Here is a 15,348-nt window from a genome sequence, read left to right as displayed (position 1 = left end):
AATCCTCAAGGACTAATTCTGGCAGAATAATGCAGCCTGAAATAAAATCATAAAGGCTGACAGGTGAGGAAGTCCAAGTCGCTGCCCTGTGGCACTCCACTCTCACTTTCTGAACTCCCGAAACATGAGAGCATTAATTAAATCTCCTGACAGCGGGGGATGATGGGATGGTGGAAGTCAGTGTGACGTGAGCATGAGAAGCCAGAATGCACATGGAGCTGTTTATGTCCATGATTTAATTTGCAACATGAGGACGAAAAAGAAACAAGTCATACCTGCCCTGCGAGTTTTATCATGAGAGGAAGCGAGCTATACTCCAGTGGTGAATAATTGAACACTATAATGTTGTATAGTGCAGCGTTTCATTCAATATTAATAAAAGCACGCTGCTGCAGATGACGTATCGGATATTAAAAAGCTGAATCAAGTCAGTCAGACACTCCCTGAAGACTGACTTCCCCTCACACAGCCTGTTTGTCTGCACACGAAAATCATGAATGGTCATTTCTTGTTTTCTGTATTCTGGAGTCAAACATGCAGACAGTGGAAGCAGACAGCACGGGAAGTATGCACACACACATCTCAGTGCACGCCCAGCACACTTGTTCATACCTGCCATCCTATTATGTAAGACATCATCATCACACCCTCCGGCCCACATCTGGTGCACACTGACACACACGCCTGCCCACACACACACACACACACACACACACACACACTTAGATATAGAGGCACATTCATGCGTGGAAACCCAGACACCAGCAGCACGGTGGGATGCTATTGTTGTCATCTTACCTCTGCAGGTGTCTCGTCTCTCCCTCCGTCTCCCTTTTATCCTTCTGTCTCTGTCCCTCCTCGTCAGGCTCTCGTCTCTGTCTCCGTCTTCTCCTCCGTGTCTTTATGTTGTCTCTCCTGTCCACTGAGTCGTGCCTTTTCTCCTGTCGTCTTTGCACTGATGCTGCAGTGGTACATAAAACACACCCTTCTGAGCTCTGCCTCTCCTCCCTCCCTCCCTTCCCTCGCTGCTGCTCTCTGATTGGCTGCTTCACAGAGATGACATCAGCCTCTTTCAGTGCAGCCTCTCTCTGTCTCCCTCTCTCTCTGTATTCCCCTGGTGCTTCCTGCCCCTCCCTTCATCTCTACCTCTGTGCTACCCCCCTCCTCCTCTATTTTTACCTCTCTCCATCTCCACCTCCTCTCTGTGCTGGTTTTCCTCTCTTACTGGTGCCCGCTGCTCGGACTGTAAGAACATCAGAGAACAAAAACACATTTAACAGGCCTGTAAAAAAAAAAAAAAAGAGACAGCTCACTTTGAATAAGTCACAAAAACACAAAAGCAGAACTTGTGTTGAGTGCTTTGTGCAAAATCAAAAACATAAATCAGAATTTCCCTGTCACTCAGTCAGTTGTTTTACAGAATATTAGCTTCTGAAATGAAGATGTGAAAGTTATGTGTGTGTGTGTGTGTGTGTGTGTGTGTGTGTGTGTGTGTGTGTTAAGAGCCAAAAGCAGTGTTAGTTCAGTTTAGTTGCACCTACATATATAGAACATTCAGAAAAGAGAAATTAAAAGGTTAGAATTAAAAATTAAAGACACTTCCCCTATTGAATAACAACAGTCATACATGAAAATAAAAAGATAAAAGCAAAGATTCATAGTTTAACAATAGTTCCAGATGACAAAGTAAAACAAAATTGTTAAAGATGTACAATTTACAACAAAAGCAAACAAACAAATCACAGTGTTCTTTTCAGACAGTGCCGCCTGTGGCACGGGCAGTATAGGTGAATGCTAAGGGCGCCGTCATCCATAGGGGGCGCCACAAATGGGGGAAGGAAAAAAATCAAAATTTTATCTGTAACTATTTCTTACTACTATTATTTTGAAATATGACATAAGGCCACAACAACATAACTACATATCAGAGGCCTTTTTTCTGGCCCCCTCCGCAGCTCCTTACCTTACACTTTACCTGCTCAAAACACGCTGTATCGTTATCATGTCAACAAAAGAAGCTCTCTGGTGCCCACTCAGCTAACACTACACTACTGAGAGGAGTGTTCATCCTCACCTTGAAGCAGCCTGTGGCAGAATGAACAGCTCACTGAGGTTGCATTGATTCACATTGTGAAGCATTCAAGGTCTATTCAGTGAGAATGAGTATTGGACAGAAATAAATTGTAACGCTCTCATGATGTGTTCAATGTAATCTTGTAAAAAGTAGCTTTTGGTGAGAAACTTCAATAAATCCAGCTGTCTGAAGGAGGAATGTGTTGAAGTTTTCACAGGCGGTGCCCGAGGGAGGCTCGTTAGGGCACAGATGTTTCAGATGTTTTGTGAATAATGATAATGCAGATGATGATCGTAGACAGAGATGGAGAAAAATACATCAAAATGTATTTTGATACAAAATACAAAATACCCCTCAAATAAATGTTTCAAAATAAAATACATGTATTTTGTATTTTCAAATGCAGAAAATACTTTTTTTCTTTTTCTTTTTAGCAGCGACCCGCAGCTCTATAGGTCACTCTGTCTGTCGGTTGGTTGGTCGGTCCACAAATCTTTTCGTGAATAACTCAAAAAGTCCTTTACCAAAAATGCTCAAAATTTGCATACTGATACTAGAGACCATGAGTAACTACACCAGAAAGAATGCCCACGATTTGTCCATAGGTGGCGCTATACTAACCAATTCAAATCTTTTTGTGAATAACTCAAAAAGTCCTTGACCAAAAATGCTCAAAATTTACATGCTGCAATTAGAGACCAAAAGTAACTATGCCAGAAAGAACAACCATGATTCATCCATTAATGGCGTGATAGTAGCAAATTTGGTCGCAGCTGTTGCAAATTTGCACTTGTTTTCTCACAATTTGGTGTAGGCTACCCTAAAATATTATTTATTGATTCAGATTTAGATTTAGACAACTTTATTGGTCCCACGTGAGACAATTCATTTGTAGCATACTCATCCCAAGCATCAACCACAATAACATACAGTTTCCTATGTTATGCACAGTCCGGTAAAACAGACCACTAGGTCACTGAAGGGCACACTGAACAGCCCAAGTTTAAAAAAACATATAGGTAAAAAAATATTTAAAAAACAGGTAAAAATTATTTTTACATCCAATATATTAAGAACGTGTGGCCTGTTATTTTTGTTTCATGGAGAAAGTATTTTGTTACAAATTGCATTTGCTTTTTATCGGCCTTATCAAATACAAATTACAAAATACTCAATTGTAATTGAAATACGTATTTTAAATACAAGTAATAGAAATACTGCCCGTCCCTGGCTGTAGAGATGAAAGAAGGCTGTTCCAAAGATATGGTCCTCTGTGTTACAGTAGATATTGATGAAGTCTGACAATATGGAAGATGAAAGTCCTCAGAGTGTCTTGTGGAATATGAGTTCATGCCTGAGGAAGATTTAAAAAAGTTCTGAAAAAACATGTGGTGGCAAATAATGATGACAAACCAATCAATACAGTTCAATAGTACATTTATCATGTATTCAATAATGGTACAATAATTGGAACAGTAGTTGGAACAAAGTACATACACCTGCTGCAGCAGATTTGAGGAATAGAGCAATGAGGTTAGATCAAGAGGAGACGACGAACAGAGGCTCTCTAAGTCTTCCTAAGCTTGAGAAGTTTTTGTCACATACAGCAAACATCTCCTCACGGTCCACTAGCTACATGTCCTCTGAATATGCTGTGAAGAAGTCTGGTCTCTGCAGCCAGCCCAGACTCTGCACATGGCAACAAAAACACTTCACTTCTGTTTACGTTCAACAATGTTATCAAACACAACGGAGCTAGCTCGCCTTTAGCCTCACTGTAGCCTGTAGCTCTAACTGCCTCTCTGGACACCGTGTTCACGTATGTGTGCTTGCTTTCCCTGGTCTGGCGCTGGCTGGTTGGTGCAGCCTGGACTCAAATGTCTTTGTTGCCACGTGCGGAGTCTGGGCTGCCTACAGAAACCGGACTTTTCCACAGCATATTCAGAGGACATGTAGCTAGAGGATCGTGAGGAGATGTTTGTTGTATGTGACAAAAACTTTTCAAGCTTAGGAAGACTTAGAGAGCCTGTAAGTAATAATTTGACTCAGCAACGTTCACTTGTTTTGGAGTAATATTTGATCAGGAGTATCCATACTTTGACTTAAATAACAGAGTTGTGTACTTTGTAATAACAGACCTTGCCGTCCAGTGGCAGTAACATTGCTGACAACTACTGTGGTATAAAGAGCGAGATAGTCTGCACAGGGCAGGTGGGAGTGGAGCTGGGTGGGTCAAACAAACCTTACCCACAACCTCACTGTTTGTTTCCCGTGTGAAAGGAGATAGTTTTTAATTCACATCAACTCGGACCTGCATTTATCATTCCTGTCCACAGAGGCAGCCGTCTGTCTCCTGTGGTGTCGTGAGGACAGTTTTCTTTGTTGTAAAGCAGTGATACTGAACCCAGATGACCTAAAGGACGGTACAAGGTTCGGGTGAACTCCACTCGACGGACTGAAAGCTGTGACTGACAAGACACTTCAGATCAGTTTCAGTCTCTGCACTCAGACACCAGCAGCCCACATTTTCTAACCCATCAATCTCCTTCACCCTCCGTCACTCTGGATGCTTTTCCCGTTTGGCTCCTCCTCCTCTTCCTCTCTGCCACTGAAACTGAATTTCTGTTCTCTCGTAGCTGGACTATAAAGGCCGTTGACACCCATGAGGTATTTTATCTGCCAGGCAGAGCAGCCAAAACACCCCCACTCTTCCTGTGAAATTAAAAAAAAAGACAGAGAGCTGTGTGACAGATGGACGGGGAGACTGTCTGTGTTTAAGGGTTTCTCTTTGGCAGGAAGGTAGCCTACATACGGCTGGAGCGCTATAGCAGTGTCTAGTTTGTGTGTGTGTGATTATTGTGATGCCGTTTTCCTTGGCTGGCTCTCCTTCATTAAAATAAGACAGAACAGCAGTCAAACAATGGTCAGTGTGCTCTGTGGCTGCTGACAACACATTTACAGTAGAGATCTGAAACAGACCTGAACCAGATGTGCATGAACTACAGCAACATAATTACAATGTCTTAAATGTAAAGTCGTAGAATAGGGCTGCACATAATGGCTATTTTTTAAAATCGATTAATCTAACGTTTGTTTGTTTGTTTTTTTGTCGTTTAATCTAACGACTAATTCAGTCAATTATTCTAGACTTCAAATTTAAAAGGATTGCTGTATTCTTTTAATCAGTATTTTTTGGTCAAGTGCATCACTTGTTTTAAATGAGAATTAAAAGACAAATCTTGATCAAATGTTACTCCAAGGTTTCTTGCGGTAGTGCTAGAGGCCAGAGCAATGCCATCTAGAGAAACTATGTCATCAGATAGAGTCTCTGAGTTGTTTGGGGCCAAGAACAATAACTTTATTTAACATTCTAATGATGTTACCTAAAGGAAGCATATATAGAGTAAATAGGATTGGTCCGAGCACAGAACCTTGTGGAACTCCAAAACAAACTTTAGTCCATAAGGATGATTCATTATGAACGTGAACAAACTGAAAACGATCAGATAAATAAGATTTAAACCATCTCAGTGCAGAACCTTTTAGGCCAATTAAGTGTTCCAGTACTACTAACAGAAACACATTCAGCAAGTTGATAATCCTGAGATATCACACCTGGATGGGGACAAAATATTAACGGTGCTGTCTGCTGCCATCTTAAAGCGCTGTGGGATGCTTTGGCGTGCCAGCTGTACTGCTGTGAGAGGTTTTTTAGCTGCAGCTGTAACAGTGTTTTGATTGCAACACCACAGACAAAGGGACAGTTTGTCTTAGTCTTTACTGTCCACTTGCAAAACACAGAACGAGCAGGCTGGTGTAACAGTGAAAAAGTTCAACTCCATGGCTTTCATGGCTCCATAAATGAGTGGAGATCGGTTGTGGAAATACAATAGTTACAGCAGTAGGGAGCTCTGAAACTGAGTTGCAGCAGAAACGCTGTATGAACACTGCAAGCATGTGAGCTGCATCAGTTTAGCAAGGTAGCCATCATGCGCTGCTCATAGCAGGCAGTGTGGCTCTGTGTTCCTTAATTGTGATACGCCTACACACGTTTTTCAAAACCATGTATTTCCATAATCTATGACATTGATTACGTCAGTGAATCGCCCCGACCCTTCACAGAAACAAAAATAATTTTGTTTTTATTGCTTTAAAGGTCAGTTTGTGGAGAGAATTGAACCAACAACAAAACCCACATGCCAACATGCTTATATTTAGCTAGTCTCATGTAGCCAGATCGATCTCCACAGTGTTGTGTCAGAGCTCGAGACAGGTCTGGAGTCACAGATCATCCTTCTGCTATAGGAGAAAAAATTCTCTGTGTCAAATACTGCTTGTTTTGTCACAGCTGTGATGGACAGAGCTAGGCTCAGGGGGCAGCTACAGCATTCTTGCAAAATCGTGTCGGGGGTGAACCTGTTTTCGTGAAAGACTTGCGTGTGGGGAGGTGAGCTCTGTCATTAAAATGGCTTTACAAAAGAAACTGCCACAAAAGACCTAAAAGGTCATATGTTGACTGTGTGAATCAACTTTTGCTGATAAAATAGACAAACAGAATTTGATAGTGGAAGCCCTAGAGGTGAAGCTTGGCTATACTTCAGCTCTGGAGGAGCTCACTGGACCAGTTAAAACCCAGCCACTTCTCATCCTGAAGTCGTCAAATACAAGTGATTTCAGTGTCAGAGACTGAAGCCAAAACCCACCTTTTGCAGTGTTATGATGTGCCACAAATTGGCTGGACGGCACCTGTTGCTTTAGCTGACATCCCACCATTGGTTGTGTTGTCCTGGAACGTCAACAGCAGACACAGGACGATACCTAGTGCGTAATAAGTAGATGTGAAAGTCCAATGACAAAGCGTTGATATGTGAGCACGTGTTGTCAAACCACAGATCAGGAACAGATCAGGCACTTGTGAGGTCACTGTCACTGGTGCATGACGCTACCAGAGTTAAAAGATGTGGCAAATTAACTCCGACTGGCCGTGTCAGAATCAACATCAGGTGTGAGAGGTCTGCGAGATGGATCCTGGGCTTTTCTGAGGGGCGTTCACAAACTCTTTTATTTGCTGTAGAGCTTTGAAACAATTTACAGAAAGAAGAAAGTAGGCATTCGTCAAAACTTGCCATTTTCAGCGTGTACATTGTTGTTGTTGTTGTTGTTGTTGTTTCCTTCAGTGAAGGAGATTTGAAACAGTTTACACAGATAGCAGCAGAAAGGGAGAACGCCAGCCAGAATAGTCAACCAATGAAGGGTTTATAGCCACAGCGTACATCCGGTCAGTCAGACCTCGCTGCACAGACTCTGGCTCCAAATCATGTCACCAGTGCAAGATGGCAGTGCCAGTATCCGGGATATTTTGGCTTCATTTTTTGTACAGTGGGAGGACATGGAGACCTGTTGTCCATCTTTACATACAGTCACTGGTCTGGACCAACCAATTGCCACTGTCGTCCACAGAGCCGCACCACCAGCACGGCTAAAACTAAAGAGTGAAAAAGTACCAGTCACAATGACCTTTAGACAAAACCAGGTTATTTCCATGTCTGCCTGCTCCGCGCGCTCTTTCATTTTCATCCTGCGATCTCTCTCTGTTCAGCAAATTGAGTTTCCTCTCAAGCAGTTCCATTATCTCCTCCACCTCCTGCAGGTTCCTCCACCCTTTCCTCCATCTTCATGTCCTCCTTCACTTAAAGGCTTAATCCACTTAACCTGTGTGTGTGTGTGTGTGTGTGTGTGTGTTTGTGTGCGCGTGCGTGCGTGTGTGGGCGAGGACTGAGGGTTAAGATGCAGCGATCAATACAGCAGATGAGGATCTTTCTCTCTCCTCCCTCATGTCCTTGTCTCATGTCTGGCATTGTCTGGGACATGTCATGCACGCACACACGCACACACACACACACGCACGCACGCACGCACGCACACACACACACACACACACACACGCACGCACACACGCACGCACACATCCTCTTCTAATATGGATAGAGTTTACCGTAAGTGTGACTCAGCCTTCATCACTGGCATACAAAATACCAAGAAACTGCAGCACGCACACACACACACACACACACACACACACACATCTTGTACTGATTAAAGACAACCTGTCATCTCTGTCATCTTCAGCGTGAGGATGGGAGGAGTGAGAGAGAGGATGAAAAGTTAAAGAAGACAGAGGAGGAGGAGGAGGAGGAGGAGACAGCAGCACAGATGGAGACAGAGATGGGAGGATGTAGAGGGGTTAACGGTTTTATTTAATTACACATCAATAAATCCTGTAAGGCAATTAGACCCATTAGGTTTATGAATTCTGCGCCCGCTGCTGCCTCTACTCTCCTTGTTTAACACTGCTGCACGAACATCGCTGTACTTTTATTCATCTTCTTAATGCCTCACCTGAACATGAACCATGACTAACAACACTTAATTCAAGTTTAACTCCTTACGCTAAATATAGAGCAAGATAACAAAATACTTTTTACCCTCAGTGTCATCTAAAGCTTGGTCCTGATCTAATATAAAGAACTATTACCTTTATACTAATTTAAAATCACTCCTAATTAGTCTGACCCACAGGATGTAGACTGTGGCCATGAGCCTGCCAGCACTCTCCCTCCCTCCCTTCTGCTAACCATATGTTAAAGTTATCAGAACAACAACTTCAGAGCCAACAGCTTACAAGCTGGAAATCTGATAATAATAAAACAACTTCTGAACACCGGCCTTCACATCTGATCTACGTAGGACTCCTCTTATGGCCGGTATACACTGTGCGACTCTGGGCTGTCCCAGACGAAAGATGACCATCGTGGGAGAAACGTGGCGATATCTTTGGTCGTGGCTCTAAAATGGTGGTCTTATGTCGCACTGTGAGACAGGTTCAAGGACGGACGTTGTCAACGTCTTGTGACCAAAGATAACCTGAGATAAAATTCTGACGGTGTCAGAAGTTTAGGGTGACTATCTCACAGTGTGACAGCTGCTACGACCTACGTCTACTAATCAACCAAAAGAAATGCAGCACAAAATGACACAATGGTCACTGCAACACCAGTGCTAAACCCAAACAAATGATCGCTTGCCATGGAGGTAAAACGAACAAAAAACTCCCAGGAAGAGGAAAGTTTGGTGGAGCTGTGTGTTGATTTGATGTTTCCTCCAGCTGCTTTCATGACCGCCAGAAAAAAGACGCTGCATGGAAGGAAACTGCAGAGGAACTGCAACTTCCAGGTGAGCAAGCTACCTATGGTGGCGCAGATGGATGACGTACGCTGATGCGGTGCACGCTGATGACGTTGCATATTGACGTACGTCGTAACCTGTGATTCAGTAGTAAACGGCCATCGTACAATCTGCACACATCAAACTTGACGTCATACCAAAGTTTATTAGATCCATGTCTCTCAGTGTGTCATGCAGTGGTCTTATAAGATTGCTAAAGCTGCACAGTGTATAGAGGGCATTCGTTCATTTTCAGAGATGAAAGTTTAGTTTGAATCACCAACTATTATTCACTATCCATAGCCTCTCGATCAACTATTTTGCACTGTATCACATTGCACTGTACGTATTGGTTTTTCATTGTGAATTATTGTCTGTTTGTTTATTATTATGTATCTGTTTGTTATTTGTTTTAAATATGATGACTTCTGTGTTCCTGTTTTTGTGTTTTTTAATGGCCTGAGGTCTTTTTAACATCATGCCGGAGGACTGCAGTTGAAAATTAGCCTTTGGCTAACACCGGCACATTTACAGCAATGTTCATTAATGTGCACTGTCCTCTAAATAAAATAAATAAATAAATAAATAAATAAATAAATAAAACTCTGTGAGAGGACACCAGTTTAAACCTCCAGACTAAGATGTTGCACATGAAGAAACAAGTTATGTTTCTGCTTCTTAACAGTCACATGGATAAGTCAGAGTTTACAATGAACCTGGGGACAAATCCTAGTTGGCTCACATTAGTTATTTGTTGAGAGCATAAATAGAGAGATGTTGAGCTTTTCAGATGATGATCAGTAAGTGTGTGCTTGTAAATCAGCCCTTAAACCTGTCACACACTGCTGGAGACATGACACACACATTATTTCATACAACCTCTCACCTTGATTCTAATGAACACATGAATTAGCCTCACTTAGTTTAAAGATAAGAAATGTATAGGAAACATCATGACTAAAAGTTGACAAAAATATTTTGAATTTTCATTGACTAAAACTAATAAACATTTTCATCTCAAGACTCAGACTAAACCTAAAATAGCTGCCAACATTAACACTGGCCCAGGGCTGCTAAAACATGCTCCATCTGAGCGGGGTCTGATATTGCCGTCCATAAATCCAACAAGCTAAACTGACAGAACATGGACGTACCTCATCTACACAGATAAACTGTGTGTGTTACTACATAACAGTAGCAACAGTATTGTGAGAGGATTTAGTCTCTGCTGTTAATAATGAAAAACACTAAATCTTTACTTCAGCCAATCTTTGGCTGTTTTGTGTCCCTGCATGTGATTCACACATGATTTTGTGGTAAATCAATACAAACAGTGAACTATCAATACCTGCTCACTGAGGACAGGAAAAGGTTTCCTCTTCACAAAGTTTAAATCTCGATGCACTGATGAAATATCGGCACACTCTCTGGTCGCAAACACTGAGGAATCACATTAAGGAATTTAAACTGACTCTGTGAGACGGTCGCTTTCTTTCAGTATCGACAAAAGACTCGACTAATGTGAGCTACTGGACAGAAGGATTGACATGGTTATTGGAGAAGTATAAAAATCAAAGTGGGCAGAGACTGAGTGCATGCACACACACACACACACACACACACACACACACACACACACAAGCAGCTGTCAGTCTCAATGTCTCTGTGTGTTAATGGCTCCACCTACAGGACTCTGTAGGACTCTGCAGTCAGTGTGACCACCAATGCATGACCGAGAAATCTAATTTACTTTAAAGAAACTGGACAGACCTCGTGCCTGATGCTACAGAAAATAGAGTGGGAACTAACTAAAGTACATTAATGACTGTACTTAAGTACAATTTTGATGCTCTTTACCTGAGTATTTCCATTTTAGACAGAATCATCGCACCCTCCTCCACATCCATTCACCTCCAGTCACCTTATCCAGAGCTCATCAAAAGCCCACTCCTCTTCTCATTCAGATCCTCAGCTCCCTCTTCATCTCCCTAATCCACTAGGTCTATACCACCCTCCTGGAATATATGACATGATGGGGTCTAATCGCCAAAGACTTTTCACCTTTCTCATACTTATGTAGACAAAACTGAAATCCTGCTTGTCGGCCCTGAAACAAAAACAGAAATGCTGCTTAATAATCTGGGGAATTTAACTCCCTGGATTCCATCTGAGGTGACAAGTCTTGGTGTGATCCTTGATTCAGATCTGAGCTTCAAGTCCCACATTAACAAGGTGATGACATCATCATGTTTCCACCTCAGACACATCGCTAAGGTACAACCATTTCTAAATGAAAAAGATGCAGAGAAATTGATTCATGTCTTTATTTCAAGACGACTCGACAACTGTAACGCACTTTTTACTGGCCTCCCTAATAACTCCACTGACAGACTTCAGCTCATGCATAACTCTGCAGCTGTGAACCAGAACCAAGAGGAGAGAGCACATCAGGCCAGTCTGAGCTGCTCTGTTCTGACTTCCTGTTACATGTACAGTTGATTTTAAGCTCCTCCTCCTTGTATACAAAGCCCTACATGGGCTGGGACCGAGCTCCATTATTATTATTATTGTTATTATTATTATTATTAATATACACACGTTTCTCTGTTGTTAGAGTCCACTGTCATATTGACATCTGGTGCCGGCTGGGACAGTAGTACAGTTGGAATATTGAAGACATATTGTAAGTTACTCACAACCTAATTCTGACATATATGGCTGACTTGGTCTCGTATGATTTTATTACCAAGATACAATGCTAAACACTTATTTGAAGCAGTAAAAAATAAAGTGAGAAGCATCCCAACATGAAGCAAAAAGTCCTCAACAAAAACAAGCTGACCTGTAATCTGTCTGCCTGAAATACGAACTGTCAGCACTGAGAGCGAGGAAAACAGTCACACTCTACACAAGCAAAAAACACCTGCACTTCCTGATGAAGCTTTCTGAAGCACTCTGACACACTTCAGTTTCATATGACACAATGCATATCACCACACACTGGTAAATGAACACACTTCACCTCAGTATTGTACATTTAACACAAAGACGCTGAGGTGGTGTGTAAGGGCTCCAGGTGAAAGCTCAGCCCTCACTGATTTAATTCTGCTGCAGTCAGCAGCGTGTGATGTTTCATTGACTGACATTTTTTAATATTTCATGTCTGATAATATTGAAAAAGAGAGTAAAGAAAAATCAGTAAGGACATCCAGAGAAACGATGTGAGAAAAAGAAAAAGAGATAAAAAAACAATACACTTTTCACACTGCTAATGTTTTATTCATTTTAGATTTGTTCCATTAAATGGATGAATTTACTCCTTCTATTTGAGTTGATTTTAATAGCAAGATTATTTTCAGAGATGCTGTTTGTGTCTGAATAATTCTTAACAACGATAAAAACAAACTTTTATTTACACAGTATTTCATATTACTGTTATAAACATCAAATTAATATCTTATTTTGGGCTGAAATATGGACCACTAAGGAGCAAAGGATCAGCAACTTAAGTTTTACAAGCCCCTGATCTGATGAACCAAATATAGTTTTTCACAGGAGAATGTTTTTTACAGCACTGGAGCATAAATATCAAACAGTAAAACTGAAATGAACATACTTGTGAGGGAGAAGAAAACGCAAGAGTTTATAGAAACATGTCAGTTTAAGTTACAGCATTTTAAAACCTTGTTAATATAATGTAAACTTAAACTGAACAATACTGCTGAGCAGAGAGGGATGTGTGGAGCTGACTTACAACTACGGATGCAGGATAATATCGGCACGTCATTGGTTATCGGCCAATATCGACTTTTAATTGGAATTGGGCAACATGCTTTTTCTCATTATGCACTATGAATGAATATTACATACATTTAAATGTTGTATTTCATGTCGCCATCTGCTGGTGGGCCGTCATGAGAAGAGTATGCAGGTATAATATGATGTTAATTCCACTACAGAAGAGACTTGGTGATCACTAAAATTAGGTGGGAAAAAAGTGGATATATGGTATCGGCTATTGGCCAAATAAGCTGTTATATATTGGCATATCAAAATCCAATATCGTGCATTCCTACTTTGCATCCACTTTGTAAACACAAGTATGATGCTGAGTTTTAAACTGTGTGAACCTCGAACTAATGACTGAGGAGAAATCTGGACCTAGTGGCCGGACCAGTTGGGAACCACTGTATTAACATGCACACATGTGACTTTCCCAGGCAGGACATGCTCCTGGATCAACATCCCACATCGCATTCCTGGACCAATCAGGAATTAACCACATTTCCCCCATTTAAGCCTCACTCCACTGGCTGCCCATACACGTTAGGATTCATCTTAGAATTATTTTATTTGCTTTTAAATCCCTAAATGGTCTTGCCCCGCCCTACCTCTCTGAGCTGCTGCATACCCGCTCTCTCAGGTCAGCTGATCAGCTGCTCCTGAGTGTGCCAAAAACTAAGCACAAGCTCAGAGTGGACTGTGCTTTCACTGTGGCAGCTCCTAAAATGTGGAACAATGTGCCTCCGCACATTAGACAGGCGTCTTCTCTGTCTATTTTTAAATCTCTTCACTCTTCTCCCTGGCCTTTGACACCCTATAAGATGTTGATTTTATTTTGTTGTTTGTTTTTATTGCATAGCTGTCATTGTTTTTACAAATGTTTTATGTCTCTCAATTTATTTTACTTGTATTTAATGCCTTGTGAAAACTGTTTTGTCTTTTATTTATTGTCTTTTATTTATTCCTCTGTACAGCACTTTGGTACTCTGTGGTTGTTTTAAAGTGCTTTACAAATAAAGTTGGATTGGATTGGACACTGACATCAGCCCTCTGACATCACTTTGCTGCTCTTGTGCTTCTTTAGAGCTAAGCTGGTTTTCCAAAATGAAGTTAGCTACAGCAGGGTTAGCGAGTTAGCTTGTAGGTTGGCTATAGGCTACTCACAAATACACTTGCCAATAGGCTAGAATATTAGTGAGTTAGCTTGCTACCTTGGTAGGCTATGCTAACAAGCAAGCTTGCCAGTAGGCTAAAACATTGTTCACTAACATTAAGAGTATGGATAACTGTCATAAACCAGTTCAGGAAGGACCCAAATGAAGAGTAACAGGCAGGTGGAAGTTTTAACAAACAGCAAGCTTTAATAAAGCTGATAAAAAAAAAACACATCCAGAGCAGGTAACAGAAAGTTCAAAATGACAGAAGAACCAAAACTGAGAACCATCCGAGAAACTATGATGAACTCAGGTAAAAAATCCAAACAGAACACAGGGAACAACACCAAGAACACAGGAATGAACGCAGATGAACTGACAATGAACAAAACAGAGGACAAGACTAATACACAACAGGTATGAAGGGAAGATTCTGGGAACAGGGAAGGACTAATGAGACAGGTGTGACAGGAAACAGGCGGGAAAACACACAAAGACAGGAAGTACAACCAGACATGACACATGAGGAGAGAATCTACAAAATAAAACAGGAAGCAGATTAAACATGAATGAACAACATGAAACAGGAACAGAAACAGAAACAAAGTCTACAGGACAACAGAATATAATCGAAGATCGGGATCACGACAGCAATGTGGTTTTGCAGTTAGAAAAAAACAGGGCCCTATTTCAGAAAGCAGGATTAGTGAAAACTCTTGAGTATGTTGAGCCTGAGATGAGGGAAACTCCGAGTTTTCCGTTTCAGAAAGCCAGCTCAGCAAAACCCTGAGGCAACTTACTCTGTGAAGCAAACCTGGGGCCTGTATTACGAAGCAAGATCAACCTTTCCTGGGTTACCCAGACCTATCCGGGGTTGACTAACCCTAACAATGGCAATCAGGATAATCGGTATCACGACGCTGGATATCAACTCGGTAACTCAACTCAGGGTTGCTTTATCAAGAGCCGTGAACGCGCACGCAGCGGACCAATCACAATCATGAGAGAAGCGCAGCGTCACTGAGCGTCCTCACTGAGCGTCCTCACAGAGCGCCGTATGTGCGGAGAAAAAAAAGTATGTGAGGATCAGAGATTAATTCTACTAAAATATGA

General features: G+C 41.6%; 1 protein-coding gene across 2 annotated transcripts in view; it reads right to left on the bottom strand.

Moving 5' to 3' along the window:
• Positions 1–987, bottom strand: part of LOC125892255 (neural cell adhesion molecule L1.1-like) — a 70,144-nt gene extending 69,157 nt beyond the window's left edge. For both annotated transcript variants that reach the window (XM_049582162.1, XM_049582163.1), the window contains exon 1: positions 799–987. The gene's annotated coding sequence lies outside the window, so the exon portion shown is untranslated. The remainder of the gene's footprint in view (positions 1–798) is intronic.
• Between the last annotated feature and the right edge of the window lie 14,361 nt (positions 988–15,348).

The sequence above is a fragment of the Epinephelus fuscoguttatus genome, linkage group LG7, assembly GCF_011397635.1.
Source record: "Epinephelus fuscoguttatus linkage group LG7, E.fuscoguttatus.final_Chr_v1".
Taxonomy (NCBI): Eukaryota; Metazoa; Chordata; class Actinopteri; order Perciformes; family Serranidae; genus Epinephelus; species Epinephelus fuscoguttatus.
The sequence above is the reverse complement of the archived record's forward strand: the minus strand, read 5'-3'. Positions and strand labels throughout refer to the sequence as shown.